The sequence below is a fragment of the Lates calcarifer genome, linkage group LG23 (genome assembly GCF_001640805.2).
Source record: "Lates calcarifer isolate ASB-BC8 linkage group LG23, TLL_Latcal_v3, whole genome shotgun sequence".
Classification (NCBI taxonomy): Eukaryota; Metazoa; Chordata; class Actinopteri; family Centropomidae; genus Lates; species Lates calcarifer.
In genome coordinates, this window is record NC_066855.1 from 11,948,910 (window position 1) to 11,965,316 (window position 16,407).

The window sequence follows — 16,407 nt, forward strand, 5'->3', positions numbered from 1 at the left end:
AGCACAAAAATGCTAAACCCAGTGGGTAATCTTATGCAGTTCTGTGAAACTGTGGACCATCTAATTGGGAAAACATTACTGAAACCATTGTGTTTACATAATTAATGAAGGTATGAGAAACAGTAGAGTTTGAGAGTGTTGGAGAGTGTCTTGCAGAGGGAAATCAGGGTGTCAAACACTATAGTCACATTGCCAGCCATATTTCGACTTCGACTCGAAGTTTCCGGGAGTTTTCAAGCAAACTGAAAATTCTCATAAAAACACAATGGCGGAAACGCATTTCGTTAGAGAATTACTTAGGCATGCACTCATTACCCACTCTTGCTAAGGTTCAATGTGTCAAATGTCTCGCTTACAGATGAAAATGAACCTGTAACAAGCAACATCTGTCTTGGCTTTAATGTTATCTTCTTGGAAGGAGAACACTAGATTTAAATCCACATTTGTATGGGTTTCTTATCCTATTCTGTCTATTTTCTTTACTTGTCACAACAAATAAAACACACAAGTGGACCTAAGGGGTCCCCCCCCCCCACATCACGCATTGTCAATATCTCAATACACTCTCATCCCACACAATTTTCCTTTCCTTTTTCCTCAGAGGAGTCACTCCCTCCTGCATCTTGTAAGCTCTTTTTTTTTCTTTTTTCCCGAGGAGGAGTATAAGAAGGGGACCCCATTTCTCTCCACCTCCTTATCCCTAAATCCAAGCTGGTTTCCATGAGAAACTGGGAGGAATGTGTTTCATTAACATTCTTTGTGGAATGCATATGCACTTCTTGTTCATCAAATCTAAAGCAGCCCCATGGCCTCCCTAATCAAAAGCAGCCCATGACGCCTTTTAAGTGGGGCTCAAGTGTCTTCTAAGAAGCAGCATGTCCATATGAATGCCACAAATGACCACATGTTTGAGGGTGTTGATCCACAACCAGTTTTCGTGTGATCCCCTCACTAGAGAGAAAGGATACAAATCATTTTGGCAAGATTATGGGAGAAGAACAGCGTGGACGTGCGCCGCTCTATCAGCCTTTTAGCGATGATTGACCGATCGTGTCTCGAGATCAAACCTCAGTTGTAATTTTTGAAATGTTTTTTTGGGTGTCGTTTTCCCTCACTGTCACATCTTGTTCGCCGATCGATGTTTTAACCCCGCCCTCCTCTCGTTTAGACCAGGGAGGGAGCTCAGAGGTCACGAGGACCTCTACGCTGAAGTGACCTCTTAGGGTAATGTGGCTGGGGGTCGGGGAAACACACACACACACACACACACACACACACACACACACACACAGAAACTTAAAGGAGAAGGGGTCTCATGCAGCTGTCTGTCATCCAAACACTTCACATGTTCTGAGAAGTGACACACAGCTCAACAAACATGGATACTTCAGTGACAGGAGAGGGATGAAACCATTATTGCGGCTGATTTTTTTTTTACCCCAAATCCAACTGGCTCATGGGAAATCTCTGCAGTGTGATGGATGTAGTCATGTCTTGTTACTAGGTTGTTGTTTTTATCTGTGATGTGATATCCCTTTGAAGAATTTCTTTGACTTTTTTTCAGAGCACAAGGGCTTACGTATAAGGGGGTGGTTCATCCAGAGTACAAGTGCAGAAAACATGATGTATTTTAATGCTAAACTAAGGCTCTGTGATACCTGCAACTTTAATTTAAGCAGCACAAATGAAATCCCATTCACCTCCACTGATTTGGGCAGATATCAGACAAACGGATATCTTCAAACCTGAGCTCATAAAACTATCCACACGCCTCAAAAAACGGCTTATGACTCATGCGTGCATGTAGCCAGCACTCGAGGAGTTTGCTCGTGACTCAACCGGTCACCGGTGTCATCTCGGTCGCGGGAAACACAAAGCAGATCAAAACAAGCCCCGGTTTGATCTGTGTGGTCTCTTTGTGGAGCGGCGGACGTGGAGAGGCAGGGAGCAGCAGGGACCGGAGAGTGGAGGGGGGTGGGATTGGGGGGGGCGCCCGCCCATGTTTCACCTCCTTGAAAAATCAGACAGAAAGTCATTGATTTTCCCATGACATACCCAACACACCCCCACCCCCCATCCCACCCCACCCAAAAAAACACACCCCTTCGGAGTCAGACGGCTGGCGTGGTGAACACACTCACCGTCTCACATACAAACCACGCTCCCTCAAAAACCCTACCCCCCACCTCGGCCCGGCGACCACCTCCACATCCCCCCTATCTTTCCCTCTCTCTCTCTCTCTCTTTTTCCTCGCTCCCCCTGTCTCATTTATGCCTTTGCGGAGCAGCTGCTGCCCAGAGAACTGAGGGAGCAGCATTCACATCTGAGCACATTAGTCACCAGATGTCACCTTTTGCTGCCAGCCCATCGAACATCCAGGCAGACAATGCCCCATGCATTCTGAACATCTGACTTACGACGTCTCCTACAAAGGGGGCTGGGTGGCGCTCTGGACTCCCAACAGCCATGGCTGGGGGAGCTCAAAGCCACGTCGACAGTGACACCTACAGCTAGTCCGCATGCACTTGAAGTGGAAAACCACTCTTGAGGCATTAATATCAAAAGACCGCCTCGAGATGCACAAGCCGATAAAGGGCGAGATCTCTCTGCAGAATGGATGAAAGCAAGTAGATTATTCTCCTTGAAAACTGATACTTTTTTTTTTATCTCCACCAAACAATTTTACTCAGAAATGTGGAGAATTCTGAGTGTTTACCTGTTTTTCCATATCCTAAATATGTCTGAGCTGCTCAGAGATCTGAGTCGTGCGGCGAGATGCTTTCTGACAACCCTGATGTTGCCTTGCCTTCGACACCTGCAACAGATCTGCTGCTGTCACCTTGAGGGTATCAAATCTGTGTTCAGACTGAGAGACGGCAGCTCAGCGAGCTCTGCGCCCCAGACATAAGGAGACAGTTTGCATGTATTTGCCAAGTAGAAGGTCTCACTGAGAGAAGTAAACAGTGGTAGGAGCACACAGAATAGCAAAAAAAAAAAAAAAAAAAAGCCCAGAGGCACAAAATGTATGAATTGCAGAATTCCATTAAGTGGCGCATGTACTTTTTTAAGCCTCAGGTTGATGTGAAAGTTTTCTATTTCGAAATATGCATCTCCTCAAATTGGGTTCACTCACACTCTTAAATAATTCATGGCAGTCTGAGAGCTGATGTCACGCTTATATGACTTTAGTGATGATAAAAACTGTATATTATGTCTCTTTGCGCTTAACAGTTATTTATCATTATTGTTCTAGCACAGTGGTTCCCAACTTGGAGGTTGGGACCTTTCAAAGGTCGCAAGATAAATATAAAGGGTCGTGAGATGATATTTTCTCTGTTTTTGTGTTTAGTAAAGGACAGTTTTGTAACTTTGGAAATCATTCCCACCAGTAGTAATTGTCAACATTGTAAGTTAACTGCAGAGGTCTCGGGAATGCAGTGACATCAAGCGAAACAATTTCAACGGGGCAAGAAACACAAACAGTGAGATGATTTTGAGTTTTAAACAAATCCCTGTGTCAACTAAACTTATTTGGATATATTAAAAAAAGTATGGATTATAAAAAATATTCATCCATTACATTTTATAGACAGACGTCCTGGTTCAACTTTGTAGTTGCACATGTGCAGTTTTCCCAGCCCAGTATGCTTAAGAATTCTGTCCATACTGCATAATTGCTCACTTTGCAATTTCTGACCGATGCTAATGTTAAGTAGCAAGTCCAACCTTCAAGCACATCTGTCCATTGACAGACCCACACCTTTGCCTTTTCATTAACTGAAAACACTCTTTCCCTGATCTTAACCAATTGTTTTAGCTGTCTGACTCTTTTATTTGCCCTAACCTTACCCATATAATTACCATGTGCAAAAATTACAGACGTCAGGGTTTTTTGCAGATTTTGTCAAAAACTGACACGCATGTCTGATGACAGGGTGGGCTTTCTTTTAATGAGGGCAATTATCAACATTATATCAGGAGTGTCTACTTTTGGGTTTAGCTTCATATAAAATGGTTTAAATATTTTATTAAATATAACTGTTTATGTTTATTCACACCTTTTTTTCCAACTTGTCATCATCCACTTCTTCATTTATGCCCCATTTAGCAATGTCACCATGTTCCCAGATCTCAGCAGTTACTTTAGCAGGTACAATGTTACGCTAATGATAAAAGTGACTGAAAAAGTGATGAAAGTAATGCTTTATATTTATCCTTTAATTAAAGGACTGTACAGCTTTTAAGACACCCTGTGTCTCAATATAGTTCAGTGCAACAACCTTCAGAAAGAATACATTTAAGAAACTGATATGTCTTTGACCCCTGCTCTGTATGTTCTTTAGTGTACGATGCACACGGACGAACAAGGCTTTATCTACATGTATGACCAAACCATCCCTGCATTTTAAAACACACATGTGACTGTTTTGACAGTCACATATCCACAGATCAGTGCCCTGAATCAGACAAAACAACCATTTGAGTGCTCTTTTACTCCCATTGTTTATCCTTGTAACGCCTTATCAGTAACGTCTTCTCCCTCCTCCATCCTCCCTGCCTCTCTCTGCTTCCTTCTCTCCATATATTAAACGATGGGTGGCACTTTCCCCTCACAGTGCTATCTGCTGCGTCGAGTCACCTCCAGACACATTAGCATATTTATCATCAGCCTCAGAGACTTCAAAGTCAGTGCTTGCTTCTCACAGAGATGGGGAAGCGCCACCAGGAAGCTGACGCAGATTGCAAAGCACTGGGTGTTCCCCAGGGATCAAATATCCATTTAGGTAAGAGGAAGGGGGGAAGGCTATAAGCAGAATTCAATTCATTTATTTGCAGTGGTGATGATGTCTTTAGCAGTGACTTTAAATATTTGCTCAATGCTAACCACAGCTTTCACCACAGTTTTGTGATGTTAACACACAGCTAATGCTGGAGGGAGCACTGAGGATTCTTTTAGGGTTTTACTGGATGTGTAAAAGAAGATACTAGAAGATTATTTAGATGCAATACAACATAACGTACATCAACAAAGCAAACAGAGTGTAAGCCCATTTACATAAAATATATCATAATGCAAATTAACACCATAAACATGTACTTTCTGTGCTTCTGTCTCCTGATTACGCCTCTAATCTGTACATCCATGCTGCCAGAAAAGAGGATAAACCGTACATTAAATCATTTGTAAACAACATCAGTCTTAAATGCACTGTCCACCCATGAGCACAGTGTGGGCCAGACAGCATTTGTCCTCTCTGAGTGCACACTTGATAGACAGCTTGTCCCAGTGTGTGGCTTGTGAAACAGCCACTCAGGTTAAAGAGAGGTCAGTGAGCAACGGGTTGCCCACTGCATTACTGTACAGTCTTAGTGTAGCTACATGGCACATCTTACCATTTTTTTAGACATCATTTTAGATAAGGATTATAGTGAAAAATGGAAATAAAAGAATCTCTCCAATGCAAAATAAATGTACCTTTATATAAAACAGACCTTTGCTAAATAGAGGGTTAGAGTTAGGGAATAAAAATATCTTCACGAAGATAAAGAACACATCTTGCAGTTTGAGTCTAAACACCTCAGCTTACCACATATCCCATTTTAAGTAAAGCAAAGCAAGCAAGCATTAAAAAGGCAAAATTGTGCAAAAATCAATTGTTTCCAGAGAACTGCCAGGGGGGGGCAAAGTAAATCCCCCAGGATTTCTTGCCTCAAGTTTAACTATGACACCTGAATTTGACCGTCAGCAAACGACAAACTCATACAAACTAAACCACTCCACAAAATAGACATGGTATGTGAGACAGGGGACGATGGTGCAATTCACTAACTGACCCCTCAAGTGGTCCCTATTTCACCAAATTTCATGTTGATTATTATTATTATTTCACGCCACCACTTCATGCGATCAGCTCTTAACTCCAAGCCCGATGCAGATTAATGACGTGGTCAACACTGACAGAATGCTATTTTTGGCAATTTATCACATGACACTTGCAACTCTAGGTTTACTTTTGGTTTGATCCTTCTTTATTTGTACCAACACTTCCTCTGAACCACCGCTGCGAGAAATGCATCCTCTTTTCTCCCACATTCTGTTTTGATTTTTGAACATACATGCTCTGTTAATAATGCGATTTGAATCATTAATACGCTACGTTGTAGGCACCCATTATAATTGGAAAATTAGTTACAGCACAGTGTCTAACAGCTTCCTACAACACTAATGCCAGCCCTCTCTCTGTGTCATCTAAACCCTATGCTAATGAAGCCTGGGCCCACAACATGCAGGAGGTTGAATATCAATTTAATCAGGCCCTCCCTGCAGGGGCTTTCGGAGAGAAATGACAGCCAAAGTGCATTAGTAATTCTACTGCTGTCACTTCTCATAGCTGCTTACCTTGCAAACAAACTGCTCTAATGGCACCTGCCTGCTGGGCAATTTAGGCACTGTAGAGGCAACAGAACATGAAATGGACTGAAGACCACTGACCTAAATAGGAGAAGGCCAACTCTAAACAAGGAGTGGCTGTTTTATTGTCAGACAGCAAAACATGTGGGCAGTGTGTGTGTGCATTTAATTTCCCTGTGAGTGTATCTCTGCCTCTGAGACACCATTTTTAATTTAAATGCGAGAAAAGCGGCAACAGTTACATCAATCAAAAACCTTTCTTTGCAAAAAAAGCCTCTTAATCTGAAACTCTTGTCAATTTGTTTGTTGTCAGAAGTGTTTTATCCTCATATGCTCACGTTTCTGATTAATATCTACAGATAACAGGCACAAATAAATACTTAAATACGCAAATGAATAGATAAAAGGAAGAGTTCATTACCTCCACTCATACAATTGAATTGCTTTGACATAATCCCCTATTATTTCTCAAGGGGATGGGGGAGGGAGAGAGCATGATGGGATTGGTGGTAATGTGCATGTGCATATGTGTGTGTGAGAGTGTGTTGGGGGAGGTATGGCTCATTTCAGTGTCAGCCTCCGTACGTCAGCATAGGGGAGAAATATGTCATTTCTCACTACGCCCAGTGTAGCAGCCCATGTTTCCATTCGTTCTGTGTCATCATAACACACTGCTACTGCTCAGGGTGTCAGCTTTAAGAGCCGATTCCAACGTGATGACTGGTGAAGTAGCGCCACCTGTTGTTAACACTCACATACTGTGTCTGGTCTACTGCAAGCGCTATATTTTGTATTGTTTCAGTCTGAAATGAATCCACCGCACTTGTCCCATTATACAGTTTCTCTACCGGACTGCAGCACCAGTCCTCTCCTCTATCTGACTGCTTTGCTCAATATGCCGCAGCCAGATGCCTCTTAGCAGCCAGGCCCTCTTCACATCAATATGTCAGGTCAATAGTGTTGGGTTGGTATTGAATGTGTCAGAGAAAAGAACTTCACTTGGGGAGGTGGGGTGGTGACGGTGGTGGTGGTGGGGGAGACGGGATCCAGGTCTCCTTTAGGCAAGTGATCCATTCCAAGACTGCAGAAGCAAACAAATAAATAAATAAATAAATCAAGGTCGGCACCAGCTGGGTGGGAGAGAGAGCGAATTTGTCAAGAGTATGGATGAGTCAAGTGGTAGCATCAGATCTATAGAGTGACACTGTAGAGGGGAGTACACACTGTGAAAAATGCTGCTTGTAGATCTGTCAAATGCCAAACACCTCTGAATAAGAGCCTTTGTGCAAAAGGTGCATCAAAAACATGACTCTCTGTTACACGTCATTGCACATGATGCACTGCAAAACTCCAATTCCCACCACTGCACAGCAGCAGATAGACCTTTACACATTCACTTGTATCTAGGTGATGTTATATGTTGTTCTCTGGTCTTTAACATGGAAGAGGCAAAGGCCACGAGTTCTCTCACAGGCATTACGTAAACCCATAATGAGGAGCAGCCTGGCGTAATTAGTATTGTCTTGGGCTCATATTAAGTCCTGATTGGATGACACGGAACAAGACTAAACATTTCCCATCCAGTCATGGCGACTGCTCATTTAACCGTGGCGGATACTGATGCAAAAAGGGGGCGTTTGTTGTAGTGCCGTGGTGCCTGGTTTCATTCCTCCCTTAAACGCGCATGAATATTTAAAGGTGCTGCGTGTAGTCAATGACACTACCTGATGGTCTGTTTAACCGAGGCCGGCTGCTTTTCCTGTAGACTCCCTCTTGTCTTTAACTACTACAGCGCCCCAGTGAGAGTCCCCTTGAACACAATTGATTCATAGTCATCTATCTCATAGCCGAGGGCTGGGTAATCACAGCCAGAGAATCGAATCTACCACACTCCTGTTCCACCAGGGAGAGGAGTCTGTAATGAAATAACCTTCCTCTCTGCCTTAATTGTCTTTTTGGCCAATGGCATACAGATTCAGGAGTTGGGTTGTTGTTTTTTTCCATCTGTGGAATTAGTGAAAATGATTTAATTAGCGTGTGTGTTATCAAGCTTTGGCTAAATTAAGCCAAAGATGTGCAGGGTTGATAGTGCCAATACTGTGAGACTGGTGGTCTCACTAAGACCAGTTAGCACCAATAACATATGCTGAACTCAAGAAGGCCCTCCCAGTGATATGTTAGACGAGCTTCTTTAAAGGGTCAGTTCACCCAAATTGCGTAACCACATTTTCTCCCTTGCTTGTTGTGGTTTCTCAGTATGCAGGTGGTTACAGCTTTATGTGCAGAGATTTTGAGATATATGTGCATGAGTTTTCTGTCACCATCACAATATAGTGCTGAAGGATTTTTAAAAACCCATCAGCTGTGTTGTTTGTTTGAATAGTCCACACACCTCACTGTCATTGTCATTGCCACTGCCATTTTTAAAGAACATTTCTTTAGGAAAAACTAGTTCCAATGAAAACTCTTTAACAGCAAGGCAAAAGAGAAAAATATGTCTTTTTGGAATTTAAGTGAACTGACCGTTCAAAACAAAACAAGATGATAGGAGAACAGGAGAGGTGCGCATTAACACACAGAGATACACTCTACCAACACACACGCTCTCGCACAGTTCTGATCATTCAGATTGTGCAGTATGCAAATGTTTTGCCATCAACCCAGCCTAGCGGAGAATGACAGGAACATTTGATGCAGCAGCCGCTTTTTAGTGGAGTCCCTGCAGAAAGCTATTTTCACAGGATGTTATGTATGCATTTTTCAGACAGATTGCTGCAGGAGACAGGAGCTCAGGAGGGGAGCAAACACGACTGGAATGAAACGCAAAGCCGTAGTCTGCTGAGTGAAGCCAACCGCGGTGCAGGCCGCAAAGAAAGCCACATTCATCTCACATTTTTGCAGAGCCAAAATAACACATTTGATAAATCTTTGAAATCTTTGCATCGAGCCACCCTGGAAAGAGAGGGAATTTTAAAACTGAAACATTTTATTCTGATAAGCATAATTCATTTAGGTGTTGCATCACTACTTGTTCACGCAAATGAACATGCAATACCTGTTAATTTATTACAAACATTATTCAATCAATTATACAATAAGCTGTGAACCACTGTGTATCTTTGACTCCCTAATCTGCTACTGCAGTACATCTGCATAAATGTAAAACCATTACAGTGAGTGAGTGTCATGCCATCCCACATAGGATTATGCAGTAAGACACCTTACAAAACATTAGTAATATTCACAGTGTGCCATTTTCTCCTGCACAGATGAATAAACAGACTCAAGCTGTGCTGATCAACATTAGAGTCAGAAGTGGATATTAGAAATGCATAATAAATACATAAGCAAACAAATCGCATCCACCTTATTGATACTGCACAATACTGTCTTCATCAGCTCCCCGCTTTCTCTGTATAATCTGCTAGAAGTCCCACATATCATCACTAGGCTGCATTACAAAACAAGATAGGGCAGGAAAGGAGCAAAATAACAACACACTTTCTGCCACTACAACCTCTATTTTAAAGCTCTTTTACTAATTCATAGTCATTTTTTAAAACCTTTATTTATGCAGGGTAGGTTGGCTGACCATACATTATTATGTCCTAGCAGCAATTAACAATAACAGTAAAATGAGAGCAGACAGAGGCCTTAATTGAACAGAACATGTGTGTCCACATGTATATACTCTGACTGTTATATGGCAGTGGGGATACATGATCTGAGCACAGCACAACCAATTTTTGGGTTAATTTTTACTAAATGGATAATTTTTAAAGGCCCTAAATGTAGAATTTGAACATTGTTGACAGTGACGCCTAGTGGTAGTAAGAGAAAAGACACCTTTTCTGGAATCTGACCTGAGAAAACTGTGAATGAAGGGCTGACAAAGGCACACACACCACAACACTTTTTCATAGAGATTCTCTGATATTTCTACAGTAACAAGCCTAAGAGTATTTTGAGAGATAATATAACTACACAAAAATGATATAAGTAGGGGCTTTAACATCACAATTAGGTTGCAGCTTTAGTTCACTCCAGATCTCAATTAGTCAGCTATACTTAATCTAATGAATCATCATTTATATCACATATAATGGCTAACTCACTAAACCCCACGCATGAACAATGACTGTCCAATCAATAAAGCATAAATCCAACTACTACGTTGCTAATCGATGCATGTTTTCTATAGCAAACCTTCTAACTATAAAATTTAACCAGCAATGAATAACATTTCATTCAATTTCTGTGTTCTGTGTAACACTGTGCAACATAATCCAAGGGCTAAGTAGCTCTGCACAAACACTGCTCCTGAATTTCCATGTCTTCTACATGGATCATCAGCTGCTGAAGACATGCTGCTTTAGCCTCAGTCTTCTAGCATTTTATCATGCATGCAGCCTTCATGTGCATAATTAAGACCATTTTACAAGCTTCTTGTTTTAAAACAAATCAGCTGGAAATGTTTTTTGTGTTAAATCAAGGACCCATGGTTTAAAAGATTACTATTACTGTTATAAGCACTGAAAGCTGGTGTACCAACATTAGCTGAGGGGTGTGGGGCTTAGCAAAGGGTCAATTGTGTGGTTTATCACATTTTACACTAATATTATTTTGGCTACTCTGTTATCATCCTTATTTAGTCACCTATGGCACAGGCTGGCAGCATAAACTGTCCATGAATCCTGTAGACCCTCTTATCTCCTGTTATTGCTGAAATCTGTGCATAATTACACCCAGAAAATACCAGAAAACCCAGTTATGAATAGGCTTACTTCTTTACCATGACTCCTAAAACCCTTCAAGATAACCAAGGACTGGACAAATTGCCCTAACAGTTGCTGTGCCATGTCGCATACATTGAAATACTTGTGTATCCCCCCTTGTACATTATGCTGCCATTTATCTGTGGTGGATTTAAGAAGCACAGCCAGTGAGTGCTTCAAGAAATATGTCTTTTTTTTTCCTTGGCTTTCTGCTTTCTCTCCCCGGAGAGGCCCAGACCCAACCCCACCATCTGCTGGCTCCATCCAGGTGAACAAAAACTCATACCAGCAGATGACCCAAAGCACCTTGTGTTCTCACTATGAGGAAAAGATGTCTGACATTCTCATCCCTCAGCAGCTTTGCTCCATTTTTTAGGAGTTTGATTATGACTTTAAAAAAAAAAGAAAGACACTTGTATGAGCAATATCAAGTGCTCTTCAGTAATCTTGGCAAAAAAAGAGGTTCATTTGTGGAGGAAAGAGAGAGCAGGAGGAAAAACAGAGTGAGTGTGGAAGAGAGAGAGAGAGAGAGAAGAGTGGGGAGGGTGGTTGGAGGGGGTTTCAATGCTTCTGAGAGGTGCCTCATTTTCCAGCACCATCTGTTCCTGGTTCTGTGAGCTGGAAGCCTTCGTTTGTGTCAAACACCTCCCACACGCTCCGAGCAGCCAGGCACCAACAGCAAGGACTCCATCACCTGTTTCAAACAACTGCACAATGTGACCTGCTGCATCCGTTAACTACTAATCACATCCGTGTTTGATGATGTTGTTAACCTGCTCCTTGAGAGGTTCCATCCCTCAGGCTCCTTACCAAAGTTCTAACCAGCCCTGAGCCACCTCTAATCTGCGCTTTGGAGGGCGATGACAATGAAAAGGTTGATGGAGGGAGAGGGGAGGAGGAGAAGGACCAGGCCGGACCTGGAGGCTGGAGTCGGCACTGCTCACCTACCCTACCCCCCCCCCCAGGAGGACAGAGAGATAGGAGGAAGACAGAGGCACATGAACAAGGCCATGCTCCTCCATTTCAATCAGCTGCTGCCGTCTCACATGGCAGCAGAGCATCCGGAGGGGAGGCGCCGTCATGAATCCTAATTGCTCCCTTTTCACCACATTGCAGGTGTTTCTATGCAAATCTGTCCAGAGAGGTATCTAGTTTATGCAAGGCCAACTGTATGAACTGAAATGTGAGCAGGAATCACATTCAGACAAAAGCCTTGGTGAGGAGATGCTGGTATTATAATTCATTTGGATAAATTATTCATTTTGCACATGGCTCTCCTGAGTGCAGGACAGAGCACATTTTCACACACGTAGCTAATGTTTTGACATGTATGTATTCACACCACATGGATGGGCACTAGCCTCAAGTTAAGATATATGGCTTTAATAAGAGTGACGAAGATGCAAAATAATGAGATGTCTGGGAGGAAAGCGTTGGGGTATCCACGGAGAGACAGAGAAAATCGAAAACATTATTCTTCAGCATGTGGACTTCTGGCTGTTAGAGAGATTTCTGCCATATTTTTATACCTTTATGAATACCCAGTGATGCACATTTGCAACTCCTACATATATACTGCACACACTCTTGAAATGGAGTGTGAAATAATAACTATAACTGTGTGAATCTTTTAAGTTTGTTCATTGTCAACATGAGCGGCCATTAGGGACTCTGTGCTGACATGATGAAAATAAAAGTTTTTATGTTCACTATTAATCACTTGGTTCATTTCTATCTCTCTCTTTGCTGTTTCAACAACCCAACGTGCACTCAGGGATCAATGCAAGTCATAGCAATTTAAAAACTACCATCTACTTCTCTAAGTTCCAGAGTGTTATTTCACTTACTTCAATGACTGTAACAACAGCTACATTTTTAACATTTGTTGTGTGACCAGCAGTTACAGATAGGATGGACACACAATGTTTTTTTTCAGTTGTCTTAGGGTAAGTGGGACCTCTCAGCTGCAGTGTTAACAAAATGTACTTCATCTTTGGGGGGCTTTGATTAATGTTCTGTATGCTGATCTGAAAGCAGTGCTTATTACTTAATATCACCCTTCCTGTCATTGTCAAGGGGACGGAGGCAAAGTTGTTCCCTCTCTTCACTTTTGTTTACATTTGCTCTTGAGCCTCTTGTCTCAGGTGCCCCCCTTGTGGTCTGAGTGGCTCTAAACCAACTCCAGTAGTATGCGAAACACTGAAACAGGCTGAAAAGTAATAAACAACTATAAAGACAAATACTCTTCATGTAATCAGTTTTCATGTATAAAATTCAAATAAGCTTAGGTTAATGGTCTTTATACTCTAGACTCAAGCTATGACTGTATTGCTCTCTAATACTGCCTGTTTATAAAACAGGAATAGGTGTCACTCCTTAGTGTTAGGTGTGTATGTGTACAAATTCATCCATTAAAACAGCTCGATGAATAACACTGCAAACAGGATATGCTAACTGATGACCAAACCAGAGCTCATAGATCAGTGGTATACAACTCCACATGCATTGTGCTGATCAATAGAAGTTGTGAGGAGAATACAATGAAGCCCATCTCCATCCCCGCCCTCAGAACATACATCCACATACACATAAATGCACTCTGACACAGGGCTCTTATTACAAACCCTTCCGTCACAAATGACTATAATCTATACAGTGCTCCCAATGGCTCTCCTGGGAAGCTGTGCTCATTTGATTTTTCATCTCATCCTCTTTCGCTTTATTTCCAGTAATTCAAACCCACTAAATCCAAATATGAGGAGACACGGAGCCCTGCTGTTTTGACAAGTTAAATGACTACAGGCAATGATGTGCTTCCCTGCCAGTCTGTAAGCAGCACACGTCGCCAACTACCGCCTCGCCTGTGTGCTTAATGGAAACGTGTGTGTGTGTATGTGTGTTGGCGTGCATGCTCTTTTTTTTTTTTCCTCTACATGCACGGCGCTCCTCATTCCTGCAGCCGCCCGACCCTTTGCAGCATCTTTTTGAGGTGAAATTGAAATGGATTGTGTAGCTCAATATTTTATTGACATCAACTTCACAGAATGTTGCTACAGTGACACCGGGGATAATTATTTCACCACAGATTTCTTCCTCTCCGCATTTCTCACCCTCTCTCTTTCTGCCTTCCTCCAAGCCCTTCCATTCCTGTAGAGAATTAGTTCTGCATAAATTACCCAGTGGAATATTGAATCAGTCTCCAGCCACCAAAGGCGAGTCTGTGTGGCTGATTACCAAGCAGTGCGCACAACATGCATGCAGACACACACACACACAGACACGCACACATAGAGCAAGAGGGAGAGGGGCCTCTAAGCAAGGAGCTGACACCATTGCAGAAAACATGGTACGAGGAGGAGGAGGGGGAGGAGAGGGGACAAAATGGGATCAGCCAATCTGTATATGGAGAGCGAAAGCTGTATTAGCCACCCTAGCTACACACTATCTGCTCATTACTTAGTCATTAGCAGGGGCATGGTTTTAAAGGAGGGAGGGATCAATCAATTGTCATGGGTCAATGTTTTGCAGCCCCATTATGAACCTTGGGTGGCTCTGTAAATTAAGCACAGTAATTACTCATGTTAATTATCACAAAGATGTTGGTCACATTGATCTACAAATACGTTTGCATGTAAGTGGTATGATGAGTAAACACTGGGTTGTATATTACTGGGTTCACGCCCATGCTGATCAGAGATCGCGCAGTGCAGTGCTGAAAAAGCCAATTAGCAGGAAAATTATTTTGATAATTGAACGCAGTCACCAATCAAGGAAAATGACTTTCAACTAACAACTTCTGGAATTTGAACTGTAAGTCGAATAAAACAAGCATGAAGACATCATGTTGGACATGTTGGAAACTTGCATTTTTCATGTTCTCTGCCTAAATAGACTGAATGAATTGTTGATTAATTGAAAAACAATCATCAGGATATTGCTGTAACTATCAAATATTATTATTGATTGATTGATCTCCAGATTTGGTGGAAATTAGGAAAGGGTATTAGCTGATCGTTACATACCCTGAGGGCTGCATTATATACAAGTGAGCAAAGGGGATTTTCCCTCCCGAGATTTTACATAATTAATCTCAGAGCATTTGTCTAAATCTAAACCTAATGCAGTGTTGAAGAGGGACCAGTGACCAAATCCCTGGATCCCTAAGTCCTGAGAGAAACCCAGTTTTCCTCGGTCTGAGCAGTCTCTAATATTCATTTCCTCCACAGGGAGTTCTGTGTGTGTGAGAGTGAGTGTGTGTCTGCTCGTGCTTGCACGATTAGCCCACTGTATATGATACAGTTTTGTACATAGAGATGCTCAAGAGGCACTTTAAGGGATGATCACGGAGCTGCCCCTCATGCTGAAAAACAATGTTAGCAGCAGTCCCTCAAGTGTTTCTGAGGATCATTTCTTATGCTCTTTACATATATTTGCACAGACTGATACATCTGTATATCCTTAAGTCACGTGTCACTGGACATAAAGATTTAGAGACACCAAGATCTTTGGGGACACACTGCCCTCCTGAGAGGAAGATTTCAGACCATGTTGAGCATTGTATTAGAGGTTTAATTAGAGGCCTTTGCATATCTAAGTGACAGCAAAATTAGAAAAAGGAAAATCAGGTTCAGCCAGGTAATTTTCTCCATTGGAGGTTATAAGTTGACAGAACAATCAGCACAAGCATGTTGTGGGAAGAAATCCTCATCAGGAGGTTATCAGTCTCCATCAGAGCTTCCATGCCAGTGTATCAAACAACATGGGTATAAAAGCAGGTTTGTTTGGTCTCTACACTTCCTCTGTCTCTATGTTTCCAGCTGTTGGAAATTCATTTGATGCCATCTAGAGGTCAGAATGCAGACTGCAGCAAATGTATTAAATGTAACCCATAGGCCTACAGTGATGTCTTTTGAATGAGGAGAGAATTGGGTCACATCACCACTGAATAATATGAAAACTGATATAAGCATATCAAAATTAATAGTTACAAACTTACTGTTACACACATGCTCAGACATATACTTATCCAAGAGCTTTATCTGAGAGTATCTTAGCCTACTAGAGTACATTCATTTACTGATCCTCACCTCAAGCATAAACAACCCTCACAAAAAACTGCACAAAAATAGAAATCAAACCCCCAGCTTGGAATGGTTTGATTTTTTTGGGAGATGCACTTACACTGCTCTCTTGCCAAGAGTTAGATAAGAAGACTGATAT